Here is a 19,384-nt window from a genome sequence, read left to right as displayed (position 1 = left end):
GGCTTTACAAGGAGTAACATCATCGGAATTTACCATCATGGAACCGAATGTTCGGGTACAGCTCCAGTGGGGTAGTGGAGGAGTGGGACTGAGCCTAATAGAACTTTTGGGAACTCCAGGCTTGGAGAATGGGTCCGGCACAACAATGGGAGGAGGAGGTGAGGATCAAAGAATGATCGAACTGGGAGTTATTTTACAAACTCCACCAGAAATAACTTTATCTACAATATGGACAGTGTCAAAATCTTTAGAAATGTCTATATCTGCTCTTACTAAAGTGACTTTAGAAGCAAAAAAATCAAGTCCTTTTAAATGCCAACAGGATAATACAACAGAATAATAAAATAGAAGCAATGGAAGTACGATTGAAGGAAGTTGAAAAAGTTCAAACAAATATGCTTCAAGGAGAAATGGCTAATAATAAAAGGCTTGAAAATATTGAAAACAGTTTAAGAGCACATAATCTGAGATTTTTGAACTTCCCAGTTATAAGCAATATTTCCCCTATGGAACTTTTTAGAATATATGTATCTCAGATTTTGAAAATCCCTGATGCTGCAAAGCCAGTTGTAACCAAAGTTTATTATTTGCCATATGGTGAAGATAATCATGAAGTTTTGGAGGAACCTTTAGATGTTACTGAACTGCTGGAAACTTCACAGGAGATAACTGTGGCAAAAAGGAGACTGTTGGTGTCATTTGCATTTCTAATGGCCAGAAATTATATATTTAGACATTTCTTTAGAAACAGTCAAACTTTATTCTTTGGGCATAAGGTATGGTGTTACCCAGACCTAACGAGAAGTATACAATCTAGGAGAAAGTTATTTCTTATTATGCGTTTATAAGCATTGCAGAAGGGAATGCAGTTTCAATTGTGTTTCCCCTGTAAATATTGTATTAGATTTCAGGATCATAATTATGTGTTTTTTGACCCACCACAATTGAGAGCATTCCTAGACTCCCATACCTGAAGTACCCCATTGCTGGCTTGGTAGTAAATAATGATGTGCTGAGCCTCCTGTCGCTACCATTGTCTTATATTACTTTATTTCTTGAAGATAAACGGCTTTATTTCCTTGGGCTCCTTGGGCTTTATTTCCTTGGGCTCTCCCGATATTACTTTTATTTTTCTATGAGTACAGTATTATGAATGTAATGAATATTGTATTACATTATTGTTAAATAATTGCCTTCTGTACTGTAGATTTCCCAGCAAGTGGATACTTGTTGTTTAATTAAAAAGTGATAAATAAAAAAATAAAAAATAAAAATAAGTTGAGGAGTTTTGATCCTGGTATAAGAGAAAGGCCCTAGATCTCCTTCTCCACACATAAACTGCTTTTATATCTGTTGCGCGTCCTGGCCGCGTCCGCTTCGAGTCCGGCCCTGCTCACCTCGCTCTCCCGTCCATGAGCTCTGGGCTCTCCTCCTCCACAGCCTCAGCCAGTTAGAGGCGTCCCTGGCTCCCCCGCTCGCAGTCTTCCATGCAGGCCTCACAGCGGAGCTCTCGTTGGGGCTCTGCGTCCTCGGCCCCGCCCTACGCGTGCGTGCGGCCGACCCACAGCCCTTTAAAGGGCCAATGGCGGGAAAACCCGCAGGGGCACCTCCCAATGACATCACATAAGTCGGATACTTAAGGCGAGGCCCTGCTTCCTGTCCCTCGCTTTGGCAATCAGGTCATACACTCCGGTGTCTCTAGTTTGCCTATTCTAGGGTCTCCTGTTTCAGCATCTTCTGTTCCTTCGTCTCTCCATTCCTGGTAGTACCCTTCGGACTGATCTCACGGTACTGACCTTTGCTTGCTCCTGACCACGTCTGACTGCTGCCTGGATCCGACCTCTGCCTGCTCACCGACCACGTCTGACCACTGCCTGGAACCGACCTCTGCCTGTCCACTGACTATGTCTGATCGCTGCCTGGAACCGACCTCTGCCTGTCCACTGACCACGTCTGACCGCTGCCTGGAACTTGACCTTTGCCTGACCTGACTACTCCCGGACTGACTACAGGAACTAACTCCTGCTTCGGCTGACCATTCTGGACTGATACTCTGGCCTTGATCCTCGCTATCCACTCGGACACTCTCTTCTGGTCTCCTGTGATTCCTGAACCTGCTTGCTTGAACATTGACCGCACATCCTTGTTCATGTTGGGCACTCCCCTGCACTTCCTTTCTAGGAGACCCTGCAAGACCCACCTAAGACCAGGCGGCCCGGGTACCCAAGGGCTCAACCTATGGAAACCCCGGGTTGCTATTGGCGAAGCTCCATCTAGCCTCTGACTCCTCCTGTGCTCCGCCTCCTTGTGGCAGGCACTCTCTGGGTCTGACCAGACGGCCATACCAACCCTGAACCAGGCCAAGGGTCCACCTCCAGCGCAACAATATTTTATACATCTCAGGATAAACTCTGTTAGGGTTCACCCTAAAGTTATTTGTACCTATCACTACCATGTAGAAGGTAAACCCAACTCTATACAGCCTTTAGTTATCAGATTCTCACAAAGTTTGTTTTTATTAAAGCTTCCCCTAAAATCTCCAGCTGTGTCTTGAGACCTCAACATGGTACTATCCCAACTGATGAAAGTTTCATTTGAGCCACTAGACTTCTGTGAATTGAAGTACATGACCAGAAAGGTCATATTTTGGTGGCAGTCATTTCAACATGCAGAATTAGTGAGCTCCAGCCTTAGTGACTTATTCACCTTATATAAACTTTTTTCATAATAAAGTGGTTCTGCGTTTGCATTCTAAGTTCCTTTGTAAGGTAGTGTTGGACTTCTACCTTAACCAGTCAGTCACTTTCAAGTATTTTTTCTCAAGCTACATATTCACAAAGGTGAACAGAGCTTAGGAAGTTTGGACAACAAGAGAAGTTTAGCCTTCTATCTGAAGAGGACTGAAATCCTTAGAAAGTTCACCCAGCTGTTTATTTATTTTAACCCAAATAGAGCTAGATTTGCCATGGCCAAACACACACTGTCTAATTGAGTAGTAGGTTGTATCTCTTTATTTAAGTCCTCTTTTTAGTTAAAAGCAACCTGAGCTAAGGATTTTCCACCTGTCAGGACTGTAATATCCTGCTTGTATTTGGGGAATGCAAAAGTTAATTACCTGTGGCAAGTGTTCTCCAATGACAGCAGGATGAAAATCTTCACAGAACCCACTTCCCTCCCCTAGGAGGAGTTTTAGTTAGTGTAATTAAAGAACTGAAAAGGATTCCATGTGATGTCCATGACACGGAACAATCCTGCACATGCTCAGTAGAGCTTCTGAAAGCTCTAGAAGCTGTGAAGTCAAGGTTTCTGACCAAGACTTTGTCTGATGACATCATCTGCCTGTTAGGATTTACATCCTGCTATCTTCGGAGAATACCTGCTACAAGTAAGTAACTTAACTTAGCCAAGTGGTTTTCAAACTTTTTTTCTCAAGACCCAGTAAAAAAAATATTTTCTTCTTAGGACCTAAACAATATCTTCTGACTTGAGTTTTCATTAAATAATGATGAAGAGCAATAATTGCTATTTAACACTTTATAAAGCTACAAAAAGAGAAATCCACAAGGTTCAACTTGACAAAAAATTTGGCTACTTAGAGTGTTTTGAAAACTCTAATTTATTTTATTTATTTATTTTAAAATGTTTATAAATCACTTATAACAAATTGATCAAGCTCAGCAGTAAACAATAAAACATAAATTGTATAAATAAAACATAAACAGAGACAATGACTCAATTAAATTACCTGTAGCAGGTATTCTCAGACATGGAGTTCAGGTCACACATTCACCTCTCATTGCTATTTAGATAGGGACTCTTGTCAAACAAATAAGTAAAAACCAAAAATCAAAACAGCAGCATACATTAGCAAAAGCTTCCTGCAATAAATTTGCTTTCAGTTGTTTACGAAAAACTTTAATATCAGAAACCTGGAGCATATCTGATGGTAAAACATTCCAAAGTGGAACCAATGACAAAAAATGCTCTAACATGGGTTTCAACTAAAGTATATTCATAAAAGGAGGGATATTAAGTAAAACATCATCCTGGGAGCACAGAGATTGAGTGTGTGAATATGGCAATATTAGGTAAGATAAATAAGAAGGGCCTTCTCCTTTAACAAACAAACACAAGAATAAGAATTTTAAACTTTATTCTTTCACTACCAGCAGACAGTGCAACTGTACAAGCATTGGGAATGTGTAGTTTCTGAACCTGCCAAGAGTCACTAACAAGGCGGTTGTGTTTTATAAAAATTGTAAAGCACACAATCGATATTTTGGCAGTCCAATCAATAAAGCATTACAATAATTAATAAAAATTGGGACAAAAACCTGAATGATGGTTCTCAAATCTTGAATAGTCAAAAAACATCTCAAATGACGCAGTAATCGTAACTTATAAAACCTGCATAAAGGTGAGGCAGACAGTACAAAGCAGGGTTAGATGAAAACCTAGGTTATGTACCGACTCAGAAAAAGAAATTAATATATTACCAAATGATAGACCAGGATAGGAGCTAGGAACAGGCTGTTGTGAAATCCACATGGCTTTTGTTTTTAAAACTAGATGGTTAGCCACCATCCAGGCTTTTATTCGCTCCAAGCAAAAATATGCTCCTGATATAGTATGATTTACATCGGATGTAAGAATGTCGGTATATAAAAATAAAAAATAAATAAATAAATATAGTAGCTTTTATACCGGAAAAAAGAGATGAATATCATCAGCATAGATTTAATAAAAAAGGGCAAACTCATCAAGGATGGGGCAAAGTGAACAAAGGTAAACATTGAAGAGGATGGCAGAAACAATGCCAGCCAACCTTAAGCTCCTGTCATGTGGAAAAATTCTGACCAAGTCTAATCTGAAATTGCCTCTGAGCCGAAAGAGAACTAAACCAACATTATATCTGACCCCCCTATTCCTTAGTCACTAAGTTTTTGTAGTAAGAAACAGTGACTTAGTGTCAAATGCAGAAGAAATATCTAAAAATACTGTGATAATTCCCTGGTTACTGTCAAGTTGATAAAGCAGAAAATCAGACAGAAATAAGGAACGTTTCAGTGCTATGACTACTCCGAAATCTGCATTAATGTTGATCCAAAATTTTGTGTTGATCTAGGAATTTTATAAGTTGAGATAACATGATTTTCTTAATAAGTTTAGCTAAAGTGGACAGTTTAGAAATCAGCCTATAGTTAGACTAGCTATCAGCTGAAACAGATCCATGCTTTAGAACAGGATGCACAATCGCTTTTTTGAAAGCATTAAGAAAAACATTCTGTAAAGAATTATTAAGAGTAGTAACTAAGATATTGATAAATAAATACTTCCTAGTACAGAGTAATCCACTGGAGTCAGGGATCAAGAAAACAGGGGGATCTTTTTAGTTTGTTCAAAGTATTCTTCACTTCAGTGAAGGAGAAGTAGTGAAGTCATTCTACAATGAGGCAGGACGAATTACTAGCAATGGATCTGGGGAAAGAGTAGAACCATCAACCAGTTTCAGAAGGGAATCAATCTTATTTATACAAGTCAAAAAAATAACTGCCAATCAAGTTGAGGCCTGGTATCTTTAGAGGCCATTGACTTATTCAAAGTCTGAACTAAATGAAACAACTCATATGGTCTAGTAAGTTATTGATTTGTTTAGAATAGTAATTCTTCCTAGCCAGATTAAAGGCTGATCTCTAGTACTTATATGCTATTTGAAAAGCATCAGCATTATTTGAGGACTTATGCTATTTGTGGCCAATATTTAGTAGGCCATTTAGTAGATAAGATATGCAGCTAAGTTTAACCGGATAACTTGTCCCATATATTCAGTGGGATAAATGTCCTGCAGAATATACTTGCTTAAAGTTACCCAGTTACATATACTTAAAAACATAAAAGTCTATATTTGAATATAGCCATTTACATGTTTGTTATCCAGCCTTTTGTGGCCAGATAACTTGCTACTTACTCGGATATCTTTGATAGAAGCTGCGCTGGACCTCGCCAGAAGCAGGTAAGTGCTGACCCCACTCTCGGCGGGGGGGGGTTTGAGCTTTGTAAGTGGGGGAAAGGGCTGGAGGGGTTGGGGATGCGGCGGGTTGGTACAATAAATGGGTGAAGGGGGGAGAAATGTCTGGCCTCACAGGTTGTCGGGAGGGATGGGCAGCACGTGATGGCTTCATGAAATTTTAAGATGTAGGGTGGGGGATCTGTACCTCCACCATCTGCTGGAGACAGAGAAATACTGACAGACTCTAGATGGCACCTCAGGATAAAAAGGGGGCATTACTGGGGCGTTCCAGGGAGGAGTTGAGTTATCCGGCTAACATAGCCGAATATAGCATATATCCGGCTATATTATCCGGGTAACTTTAGACCTGCTCGGAAGAAGGTCTAAAGTTATCCGGCCTTGTGTAGCCAGATAACTTCCTACTTACTCGGATATCTTCAAAAGATATCCAGGTAATTAGCGCTTTCTTGGTGGCTTTTCCTGGCAAAAGCGCTAATTACCTGGATATCTTTTGAAGATATCCGAGTAAGTAGGAAGTTATCTGGCTACACAAGGCCGGATAACTTTAGACCTTCTTCCGAGCAGGTCTAAAGTTACCCGGATAATATAGCCGGATATATGCTATATTCGGCTATGTTAGCCGGATAACTCAACTCCTCCCTGGAACGCCCCAGTAATGCCCCCTTTTTATCCTGAGGTGCCATCTAGAGTCTGTCAGTATTTCTCTGTCTCCAGCAGATGGTGGAGGTACAAATCCCTTCAGTCTGAATTAGCTAGAATTGGTTACATTACTTAGTTAAATTAGTTTTAAGACTTAGTCGGATTAAAAAAAAAAAAAAGCCACCCAGGGCGTTGACAGGTCCTGGTGGGACCATACCCCTGGTAATTGAGACTTAGGAGCAGAAGGTTGAGAACCCTGTAACCTGCCCTCTTGGCAGCAACTGAGGGTGATAGTGGGGAGCCTGGTTCACTCACCCTCGAGGGGGACAGAACTTGTTTTTTGACTGAAAAAAAAAAAAGCGAAGTGACAGACCAAGAGGAATAAGATAATCTATAATTTTCTTGATCTGACAGCCAGCCCAGCGACCTCTTCATTCCCCCCCCCCCCCCCGGCCGCTACTTCTCTGCCTGCCTTACAGTCACCGAGCTCCTATGTTAAATTTAGATTGCTCGTTATACCGCGTGGTGCGGCCTGTTGTCTTGTGGGAGTGCCTGCGCGGCTCTCCAGAGCCGGTATTGTTCTGAGTGCCTCCCCGGGGGGGAGGGCATCTCATGGACGGTTGTGTAAATGATTTTTCCCGCAGTGGCAGTTCCAGAGTGCGCCGTGAGCCTGGGAGGCTTGATAGCGTCAGCCCTCAGACCCGTTCCCTCAGCGCGGGAACGGACACCATTTTACAGACATTCAGGGCACAAGAGCAGGCTGCTTTGGGGGAAGGGAATTCCCTACCACCACTTTTGCCACGGCCTGGGGCCTCGGGGGGGGGGGGGGATTGACAGGCTGATCAGGAGAACTCGTCAGGTGAGGGCCCTAAGGGGGCCCTCTGATGATTCTTCTTCATCGTTTTCAGAATTTGTTTTGTTGCTCCATAAGGCTTTGTTGCTTGGTAGGCTGGAGCCTTAAAGTCCTGGAAAGCGGGTAGAAGACATGGTAGCAGGGTCCCTCGTTCAGCCCCAGTGCCCTCCGGAGCAAGGGCGCCATCTCGACCCACAAGCGCCCCAAGTCCCCGGGAGGGATGGGATCCACAAAGCCCAAATGTCCACTCAGATCTATTTCTTGTCCGGCAGACAGTTCGTGTGTGGATCCAGACAGCCAGCTCCAGCCTACCAAGCAAGCTGGCACACCAATGGTTGAAGGTGATGACCCAAAGGTGGTACACTTATTCCGAAAGGATGAGTTGGGGCCACTTATCTCAGCTATTATGGAAGAATTGGGGATTGAGGTCCCTCAGAAGGATTCGCGGCTGGGAGCCGTGGATTTGGTGATGGTCGGGCTCAGGGGTCCAGCTAGGTCTTTTCCTTTCCATATGTCAGTTACTGATCTATTGTTTCGAGAGGGGGACACTCCGGACTTGGCCTTGAAAGTCAGCTGAGCTATGGACAAGTTGTACCCGCTACCAAAGGAAGCCCTGGACCTCCTCAAGGTGCCCAAGGTGGATGCGGCTGTCTCTGCGGTGACAAAAAAAGACCACCATACCGGTGACGGGAGCCACAGCCATCAAGGATTTACAGGATCGCAAACTGGAGTTGCAACTGAAAAAGATTTTTTGAAGTTTCGGCTCTGGGGGTCCGGGCTGCCATGTGCAGCAGTTTTGTACTGAGAGCCAGCCTCCGCTGGGTACAGCAGTTACAATCAGGAGCATCCCTTTCTGAGGCAGAGGCGGTTCAAGCCGGGGAGGTTGGAAGCCGTGGTGGCTTAAAGCGGATGCACTTTGACCTTCTTCACACTTCCGGCAGGACTATGGTTTCGGCTCTCTCTGCCCATAGACTCCTATGGCTCAGAAACTGGTCTGCAGATGTTTCTTCAAAAGCCCAGTTGGGATTATTGCCCTTTAAAGGAAAATTGCTGTTTGGCCAAGAATTGGAGCACATGATTAAGTCTCTGGGAGAGAACGAAGTCCATAAGTTGCCGGAGGATAAGCCCAGGACGAAGGGGCCCTTTCACCAGCGCTCGAGATTCCGGGGGAATCACCGTTTTCGATCTTCCAGATCCTACGGGTCCTCATCTTGGCAGGGTCCTAGCCGCCAACATTCCTGGAATAGTCCTTTTGAGGACGACGTCCTTGTAGAGATGGGGCCCCACAGAAACATGGGGGTCTCAAGTCTGCACAATAAAGCGATGCCGGTTCACTCCTCCTCACCGAAGATAGGGGGGCAGGTTGTCCCTTTTCCTAGAGGAGTGGACCAATTTGACCTTGGACCAGTGGGTCCTCAATATAATAGAGCACGGCTACACTTTAGATTTTGCTCAGCCGCTCTGGGAGCGATTTCTGTTTTCCCCATGCTCTTACGAACAATAATATCTGGCTGTGCGCGACACCCTAAAATGACTGCAGGACTTGGGCACCATAGTATCAGTATCCGCAGGAGAACTCAGGCGGGGTCGCTACTCCATTTACTTCATGGTACCCAACAAAAAGGAAGGCACTTTCCGACCTATCCTCGACTTAAAAAGAGTCAATCGGGCTCTAAGGGTGCCTCAATTTCGCATGGAAACTTCATTCTGTGATAGCGTCTGTTTACAGGGGAGAGTTCTTGGCGTCTAGGCCTGACCGAGGCATATTTGCACATAGCCATCCGCCCCAACCATCAAAAGTAACTGCGGTTCTCAATCCTCGGGCATCACTTCCAATTTTGTGCCCTACCCTTCAGTCTGGCAATGGCGTCCAGGGTATTCACCAAAGTAATGGTGGTCGTAGCAGCGGCTCTCCGGAGAGAGTGTGTTCTAGTGCATCCTTATCTGGACGACTGACTGATTCGAGCGAAATCGGAGGACCTTTGCTGGAAGGCGGTACATCGTGTCCCTCAGCTGTTCAGCTCACTGGGCTGGATTGTCAATCCGGACAAGAGTCATCTGGTTTCCTCCCAGTCCTTGGAGTTTTTGGGTGCTTGGTTCGATATCCTTTTGGGCAAGGTGCAGTCTCAGGTGGAGGCTTTGTGATCCATGCCTCGTCCCAGAATCTGGCATTATTTACAGGTTCTCGGTTCGATGGCTTCCACTCTTGATCTAGTCCCATGGGCTCTTGCACATATGAGGCCTCTTCAGTCAGCATTGCTCTCCTGTTGGAATCCGCTCTCCGAACAGCTTCACCTTCTTCTACCCCTTACGGACTCGGCATGTTCCAGTCTTGTTTGGTGGCTTCTCCCGGACAATTTGCATCGGGGAGTGATCTTGGAAATGCCCTCTTGGACAGTGGTAACCATCGATGCGAGTCTCTCCGGTTGGGGAGCAGTCTGTTGGGGAAGAGTGGTGCAAGGCCAGTGGTCAAGGACGGAGTCGTCCTGGTCGATCAATCAGTTGGAGACCAGAGCGGTTCAGTTAGCTCTGCAGGCCCTCTTTCCCTTGGTAAAGGGAACTTCATTGAGTGCTCTCCAACAATGCGACAATGGTGGCCTACATCAGTCGTCAAGGCGGAACCAAGAGTCGACCAGTGGCAATGGAGGCCCAGCTGTTGATCAGCTGGGCGGAGCAGCACCTGCACAAGATAGCAGCCTCTCACATAGCCAAAGTAGACAATGTGCAAGCCGATTTTCTCAGCCGCCACCAGCTGGACCCTGGGGAGTGGGAGCTCTCCGAGGCCTTTTGTCTTCTATGCGACCACTGGACACGCCCTCCGTGGAACTGATGGCAACATTCCGCAATGCCAAGGCTCTCTGATTCTTCAGTCAGCGCCGGGAGCCAGGAGTGGAGGGCGTGGATGCTCTGAGGCTTCCCTGGCCGAAGGACATTCTGTTGTACATATTTCCGCCTTGGCCATTGGTTGGCAAGGTGCAGCGTCGCATCAAAGCTCATCCGGGCGAAATAGTGCTAGTTGCGCCAGAGTGGCCACGTCACCCATGGTTTGCGGACCTCGTGAATCTAGCAGTGGATGGACCCCTGAGGTTTCGTCCATCTTCATATCTTCTGCATCAAGGCCCTGTTTGTTTGCAAGAGGCAGATCGCTTCTGTCTTGCGGCATGGCTTTTGAAAGGCGGAGATTGAGGCGTAAGGGTTACTCAGATGCGGTAATTACCACACTTCTACAGTCTCACAAACCCTCTACCTCCATGGCGTACGTCAGAGTTTGGGGTATCTTTGAGGCCTGGTGCCTGGACCCCCACGGGGTGGTGCCGTCAAGGGCTTCGGTTGCGGATGTTTTGGCCTTTTTACAGGCAGGCCTGGCCAAAAGGTTGGCCTTTAATTCCCTAAGAGTCCAGGTGGCGGCCCTTGGTTGTTTTCGAGGTAAGGTACAGGGCATTGCCCTGGCATCTCTTCCAGATGTGGTTCGCTTTTTGAGTGGGGCCAAGCTGGTTTAGCTTGTTGATGTCCGGAGGACCTGATTGATAGCTAGAGAACTGGCTCCCTCGTGACCTCTAAAGTCTCTGCCTGTGGCCTGTCGGTCCCTGAAAGTAAGTATACTTGCTTGTTCTTATTTGTATTAAGTTTTGTTTAAAAAAAAAAAAAGCAGAGTTTACTTTATTGACAAAGCAGGAACTTCAGTCAGGCTTGACGATCAGGTGCCATTGACTGCGGTGCAGTCGGTGCCAGCAAGATCGGGAGAGAGAGTGCCGTGCGCTGTTCTTCCTTCGCTCCTGGGGTCCCAGGATGGCTGAAGGTTTTATCCCGCATGTAGTTGGGCTCGACTGGAGCACCACGCGGTGGCCACAAGTGCGGCCTAGTTTTCCCGCGTGCCGCTTCTGCAGTTTGCGGTGGCACAGTGCTGTGCACAGCAAGTGCCCGCATGTGTAGCCTGTCTGGATACCCATGAGTGGAGCTTAGCGGTCCTTTTCCTTTCCGACCACGTGTACAATAGCGCCCAAGCCGCTTGTAGCTGCCTGCAGAGCACGTGGTATTTAGTCGGCACACCTCAATACATGGTCCCTGTGCTCAGGCTGTGCCTCTGGAGCAGAGGGGGTGATGGCAAAAATGTACCTTCTTATGGAAGATACCTTGGAGCTTCTGAGGGTTCCAAGGTGGATGCTGTGGTGTCAGCAGTTACCAAAAAGATGACATTCCGGTGGCCAGTTCCGCTGTACTTAAGGATGCGCAGGACTGCAAGTTGGAGATTCAGTTGAGGCAGATATTTGAAGTTTCTGCTTTGAGTCTTCGGGCCGCGATTTATGGCAGTGTGATGCAGAGGGCATGTTTGTGTTGGGTTCAGAATGCGCAGGCGCAGACTGTATTTGGCACACCTGGAGGCTACGGTGGTCTATGTCATGGATGCCCTGTATGACTTGGTCTGTACTTCGGCCAGGAGTATGGTCTCGGCGGTGGCGGCCCGCAGACTTTTGTGGTTGTGCAACTGATTTGCTGACATGTGGTCCAAGGCCCAGTTGTGTAATCTTCCTTTTAAGTGGAAACTCCTTTTTGGGGAGGAATTGGACCAATTAATGAAGCCCTGAAAGAGTCCAAAGGGAACAGACTCTCTGAGGACAAGAGGGGGCAACAAGAAGGTGTTCTCAGCGCGATCCCATTTTCGGGATTCGTGGCGAGCTTTTTTTAGAACAAGAGCTCCGATGGCTGAGGGACTAAGCCGTTGGATGGATGGCAGCAGTATTTTCGAGGTGCCTGCAAGTCTTCCAGAGAGCTCGCCAGTCAGGGGACCGGTGGTGGAAAGTCATCACAATGAAGCCAGAGTCACCCATTCCTCTGTAGAAGTAGTAGGGGGCAGATAATCCAGCTTTTATGAGGCGTGAGCCAAGATTATCTCAAGACCATTGGGTTCTGGAGGTAGTGAGAGAAGGTTACGCTTTAGAATTTTCGTGCCTGGTCTGGGAGGCCTTTCTGAAGTCCCTCGTCATGTCTCAAAGCAAGCAAAGGGCGGTGAGTGGGACTCCTCAGAGGTTGCTGGATTTAAATGTGATAATGCCAGTCCTGCTGGAGGAGCAGAGACCAGGAAGATACTCTATTTATTTCATGGTTCACAAAAAGGAAGGTATTTTTCAGCCAACTCTGGACTTACAAAATTTAAACAGAACCTTGTGGGTGTCGCAGTTTTGGATGAAGACCTTGCGCACTGTAATAGTGGCAGTATGCAGAGGAGAGTTCTTGACGTCCTTGGACCTGACAGATGTGTACCTGCATCTTCCCATTCAAAAGGACCATCAGAAGTATCTTCGCTTCATGGTATTGGGACAACATTTTCAGTTTCGGGCCCTCCTGTTTGGATTAGCCACAGCGCCCAAAACCTACATGAAAGTGATGGTGGTGATGGCTGTAGCTTTGCAGCAAGAGGGGATTCTGATGCGTCTGTATCTGGACAATAGGTTCATTCAGGCAAAGACAGAGGAGGACTGTGTTCAGTCAGTCCAGCGAGTTATGAACACCTTGAGTTTGCTGGGTTGGGTGATAAATGTGGCTAAGAGTCACTTTGTTCCAACCCAGTCGCTGGAGTATCTGGGGGCACTATTCAATACCCAGCAGGCAGGGAGTTCCTGACCACAGATAGAGTGTTGAAGTTACAGGTGCAGGTAACGTGCTTGCTACATCAATTGGTCCCGACAGTCTGGGATTATTTACAAGTTCTAAGTTCCATGACTTCTACTTTGGATTTGGTTCCGTGGGCCTTTGCTCACATGAGACCTTTACAGAAGGTGCTCTTGTCCAGGTTGAATCCGCTGTCAGAAGAGTATCATCTCCCCTTAACCTCTTTTGGGAGAATCCAGGTCCAGTCTCTCATGACATGTCACAATCTGGAAAAGGGAATGGATCTGGAGACCCTAGACTGGATGGTGGTGACCATGGATGCTAGTCTCAAGGGTTGGGGAGCGATGTGTCTGGGGTGACCTGCTCAAGGTCTTTGGTTAGCAGTGGAGACGTCTTGGTCTATTAATCTCCTGTAGACGAGGGTAGCTTGCCTGGCTCTGGAGGCCTTTCTGCCCTGGATCAGGGGTCCGATGGTCCGAGTGTTCTCTGACAATGCGACGGTAATGTACTTCAATTGTCAGAAAGGAGCAAAGAGCCACGCGGTGGCTCTGGAGGCTCAACAGTTGTTTGCCTGGGTGAAATGACACCTCCAAGTAATAGCAGCCTCTCATGTCGCCGGAATGGACAACGTTCAAGCAGACTTCCTCAGTCAGCAACAACTGGATCCGGGGGAATGGGAGTTGTCCATGGAAGCCTAGGAACCCATTTGTGCCCATTGGGGAGTTCCTCAATTAGATCTCATGGCAATGGGTGCCACCGCAAAGACTAGATTTTTCAGTCGCAAAGAGGCCAGTGCAGTAGATCTGGATGCTCTGGTTTGTCCTTGGCCAATGGGAATCATCCTTTGTGTTCCCTCTTTGGCAGTTAGTTGGTTGGGTGCTCTGACACATAGAGTCTCATCAGGGGACAGTGGTGCTAGTGCTGCTGGAGTGGCTGCAGTGACCATGGTTCATAGATCTGGTCTCTCTCGCCATACAGGGTCCTCTCAGGTTGGTCCACCTACCAAGGTTGCTCCAGCAGGGTCCTATATTTTCAGATATGGAGGATCACTTTTGTCTTGCAACTTGGCTTTTGAAAGGAGGTGGTTGCATCTAAAAGGCTATTCCGAGTCGGTTATTTCTACAATTCTCCAAGCTAGGAGACCCTCTACATCCATGGCTTATGTTAGGTTCTGGAAGAAATTTGAATCATGGTGTCTGCAACAGCGGCTGGATCCCTTGTCGGTGGACGTATCTCAGATCCTAGCCTTTTTACAGCAGGGGCTCTCTAAGAGTCTAGCATATAGCTCACTTTGAGTTCAAGTGTTCGCTTTGGGGGCTCTTAGGGGCAGGTTTCAGGGGAGATTGTTAGTTTCCCATCTGGATGTAATTTGGTTTCTAAAGGAGATTAAGCATTTGAGTCCTCTGGTCCGAACGTTATGTCTGCATTAGAACCTTAACTTAGTTCTGTGAATATTCTGTGAAGTTCCTTTTGAGCCATTAAGAGGTGTGACATTGAAGGACTTAACTCTGTTTCTAGTGGCCGTTAGTAAGGCCAGGCGGATTTTGGAATTGCAGAGATCCTTTTATGAGAATTTTGTTATGGTTAATGGTGTTTGGGTGGATCCTTGGACACTGTGGCAGCTGACCACGCCCACGGGGGGCAGTCCCTTGAGGGACCACAGTGTCAAGCTAGACTCTGGACACACAAACACAGATTTGAATCTTTTATTAGACAGTTTGAGTAACCACCAGAGATGGCAGTAGTGAGTAGTGGTTGTAGAGCCCGGCTGGGCGCGTCTTCGACAGAACGCTAGAACAGCGGATCCTCTGCAAAGCTGTGCTGTAGTGGAAAGAGACTGAGAGTTATGAGCACACATTGAGAACAGCATACAGAGTCCCAAGGTAGAATTTAGCAGAAGCTCCGAGACAGGGAGAGCAGGCCCTCGAGGAGTGAGTACCTGGTTCCAGTGAAGCAGTACTGTGGAAAGAGATGGTTTCTGTACTCACTGATGGTAGCTGTAAGTTAGTTCTTCCAAGTAGAAGGGTAGAGGTTGCAGACAGCGACACAGGGAACATGGGCCCTCGAGGAGTGAGTACCGGTTTCCTGATAGCACCTGAAAGAAGCAAAGAGGTCCCCAAGGAGCGGGTACCCCGTTAGAGACCCCCTAAGGGTAGTAAGAGTTCCAGATAGCGCTGGAGTGGCAGAGTAGCTCAGGAATGGAGAGTGAATCCCATCCATACGAATCCTGTTGCTAACTCAACGAGCTAGCAAATACTGTAGGCAGATATACCCGGAAGTCATGACGTCAGAACAGGGGGACGCCCTGAGGTTCACGCCAACATAGAGTTAAAGATGAGGGCGGCGTATGCACGCCCTAGAGGTACCTTGAAGGAGAATGGCGGGAGGCAGCACCAAAGCCAGTCCGGGAACGCTGGAGAGAACGGCAAGCAGACGCCGCGGTGGCCATCAGTCCAAGGTGAGCGGGAGGAGCCGCAAGTAGAGCGAGGTAGGCGGGGCGAAGCCGTCGAAGACCGACGGACGCAACAAATTTCTATTAGTGGAATGACATTGCATACAGTTCCCTCCTTTTTACCGAAGGTGGTATCCTCTATTCATGTTAATTAGGTGGTGGAACTTTCCAAGATTGATCTAAGGATTCCCCTCAGGAAAGAGAGCTGTATCTTTTATTTATTTATTTATTTATTTATTTATTTATTTATTTATTCATTTTAACTTTTTTATACTGACGTTCCTGTAAAAAAATACAAATCACACCGGTTTACACTGAAACTAAATGTCGCATGGACGCGTTACAAGGAACAGGGAATACAAATAACTGGGGTACAAGAAATTAAATCTGCAACTTTAGATACAACCTGGGAGAGTATATAATTCTCAATAAATTTTAGATGTGCGGAGGCTTCTGTTATTGTATCTGAAAGTCACTAATAGTTTTCGCCGTTCAGATCACCTTTTTGTGTTATTTGGTGGCGCAAAGAAAGGGCATAAGGCCTCAAAAATGACAATTTTCCATTGGCTGAAGGAGACCATTTGCTCTACCTATGTTTGTATGGGTCAAGAAGTTCCAAGTGGTCTAAAGGCGCATTCTATGAGAGCGCAGGTGGCCTCCTGGGCAGAGTGTCAGTTGTTGTCTCCCCAGGAGATATGTTGGGTTGCAGTATGGTCCTCTCTGCATGCGTCTTTTGGTGAGGGTGTTCTCCATGCGGGTCTTTTGGGTTCCTGCCCAGTTTAGGGATGCTTGAGTACATCCCACTTGTCTGGACTGATCTGGTTATGAACAAGAAAGGAAAATTGGTTCTTACCTGCTAATTTTCGTTCCTGTAATATTACAGATCAGTCCAGAGACCCACCCCGTCACTGCCGAAAGACTAAATCACCTGTTGGTTGGGAAACCATTTTTTTCAAATGAGATATTTTTCAGTGTAAATAAGTTGAGTTTTTTTTGTTATCAGACTGTTTTTAGTCGCTGGAAGTGTGAGTGGCTCCAGTTCAGGAGATCCAACCCCAGGTTTTCTGTTCATCCTGGTCAGGGGTTTTGAAGGGACATTATCTGGCTTTGGTACAGGTCAATACTGAGGGACTGCAGATGGCACTCTCAGATATGTAGCAGTGCTTCAAAGTTTTTGTTCTCTGCCTTCATCTGCTGGTAGGGATGCAAAACCCACTTGTCTGGACTGATCTGTGGTATTATAGGAACGAAAATTAGCAGGTAAGAACCAATTTTCCTATTGCCTTAATCCAGGAGGATGGTAAATTAAGGCAAATGGCCAATCTTGTAACCTTATCATTAGGTTCTTACAACTAGTAACAACAACAAAAGGGAGAGAATGCAGAGCCAGAATATCTTTATAAATGCTAGCCCACTTCCATATTCTAACCTGTTTAAAGTTGACATAACCAAGAAGAGTTTAAAATAACTATCCTGATGCCAGGTTTTGGTAAACAGTACTATGTCCAAACCTTTATCTGATATAAGAGAAAAAGTGAGTTCTGTTTTATGTTTGATAGAGCAAACACTGATGCAGCCTAACAATAAAATAGTAAAGCACTAAGCATTTATATTTAAAGACTTAGTAATCTGAGATGGGACATTCCAGAGGCTTGCATAGTGGTACTTTAACCATGATGGACTTTGTTTAGAGAAATAAGCATATTGACAGAATAGAGAGCATGAAATTAAGGTCGTCATAAGACAAAAAATGAAACCAGCAATATAAACCAATGCATATTTTAAAATATAGGCAACTAAAGTTGCAAGCAAAGGGACTCATCCTTTGCCAGCAACCTTCACCAGGGGGCCTTTTCAAGGCCCCGTGTGCCTCTAACATGGACATCGTCAGATTAGGTGGAGCTATGGGCAGAGTCTGGGCAGAGTTCACTGGGTCCGGAGGTTTGCAGCCAGAAAACTCGCTGAGTAGAGCAGCATTGAAGCAAATAAAGTGCTCTGTGCAGTTTGTCTCAGAGTAGCAGCAGGCAGCTGAACATCAGGTAATGGCAGAACTCCTGCTATTTCAATGTTCTGCGGGCTTCCAACATGGACACTGTCAGGATGGGCAAACCTCTCCAGGTTTGGAGTCAAACTCCAATAGCCCAATATTTCCTCGCAAAAATCACCAACATCCTCCGCAGATTTCAACACCCATCTCCCTCAATTCCCCCTCCCCCCCCCCCTTTCAACCTTCTGCCACCTCACCCACCCTCCAAACCCTCGACCTGACTTCCTCTAAAGAAGTGGAATCTATCCTCAAAAAACTCAAACCAGCATCACACCCCTCAGACACCATTCCCACTAAATCTCTCCTCTCCATCCCAACTACTATTTCCAAACCCATCGCAGACATCATAAACTCCTCCCTCTTTTCTGGCTCTGTCCCAGATGTGCTCAAGCAAGCAATTGTTAAGCCCCTCTTAAAAAAACCAACACTAGACCCTAAAGACCCCGCCAACTTCCGCCCTATCTCTAACCTGCCATTCCTCTCCAAAATTATGGAAAAGATTGTAAACATCCAACTCTCAGAATATCTGGAAAGTAATAATATTCTTCATCCAGCCCAATTCGGCTTCCGTAAATACCTCAACACGGAAACCCTCCTGCTCTCCCTCACAGACCACTTGCTCATAGGCATGGACCAAGGCAGCTGCTACCTCCTCGCCCTCCTCGACATCTCAGCGGCCTTCGACACCATCAACCACAACCATCTCATCAACCGCTTAACCGAAATAGGTATCTCCGGCCTAGCCCTGCTATGGTTCAAATCCTATCTATCCAACAGAAAGTTCTCCGTCAAGATAGGAAACACCAACTCCACACTCTACCCCTTGTCTCAAGGTGTCCCCCAAGGCTCCTCTCTCTCCTCTACCCTTTTCAATATCTATCTCACTCCTCTATGTCATCTCCTCACAGACCTTGGCCTCAAATTCTACCTCTATGCAGATGACGTGCAAATCATCATTCCCATTCACAACTCTCTCTCAGATGCCCTTGCTTTCTGGAACACATGTCTTGCTAACATAAATGACTTCCTCTCCAACATCCACCTTGCACTAAACTCCTCTAAAATGGAGCTGCTCCTCATCTCTCCTCACCTCCCTCCCAAACCCCTGATCTCCAACGACCCAGCTTTCAGCACCATAATGCCCCACACTACTGTAAGAGACCTTGGAGTAATCCTAGATCAACAACTCAATCTAAAAAAACAGATCAACACCATCCTCAAAGAAGGTTTCTTCAAGCTCAATATCCTGAAGAAACTCAGACCCCTCCTCCACTATCATGATTTCCGTACCGTCATCCAAGCTAGTCTTTCATCAAAGCTCGACTACTGTAATGCCCTCCTCCTTGGTCTACCCTCCTCCACCACCAAACCCTTACAAATGTTCCAAAATGCTATCGCTAGGGTCATTACCAACTCACAGAAAGCTGATCACATCACTCCTATACTCAAAGAACTCCACTGGCTCCCCATCGCATCCCGAATTCTCTTTAAAATCTTAACCATAGTTCACAAATCCATCCACACATACAACTCTAACTGGCTAGATGAACCCTTTTGTCCCATACGCACTGAACGACCCACCCGAACTGTCAATAAAGGCACCCTCTCCATTCCCCCCTTAAAAAAAGCCCACCTTACCTCTACTACGGATCGCGCCCTATCCATTGCAGGCCCTAAACAATGGAACGCCCTCCCCACCACACTCAGGCTGGAGCCATGTTACTCCAAGTTCAGAAAAAAACTTAAAACATG

The 19,384-nt window shown here is 46.2% G+C and overlaps 1 protein-coding gene across 2 annotated transcripts in view; it reads left to right on the top strand.

Annotated features, from left to right (window-relative positions):
* Positions 1-19,384, top strand: part of TTC21B (tetratricopeptide repeat domain 21B) — a 450,819-nt gene that overhangs the window by 310,459 nt on the left and 120,976 nt on the right. The gene's annotated exons all lie outside the window — the stretch shown is intronic.

Source organism: Rhinatrema bivittatum, chromosome 6, assembly GCF_901001135.1.
Source record: "Rhinatrema bivittatum chromosome 6, aRhiBiv1.1, whole genome shotgun sequence".
Lineage (NCBI taxonomy): Eukaryota > Metazoa > Chordata > Amphibia > Gymnophiona > Rhinatrematidae > Rhinatrema > Rhinatrema bivittatum.
This window is presented reverse-complemented; position numbering and strand designations above follow the sequence as displayed.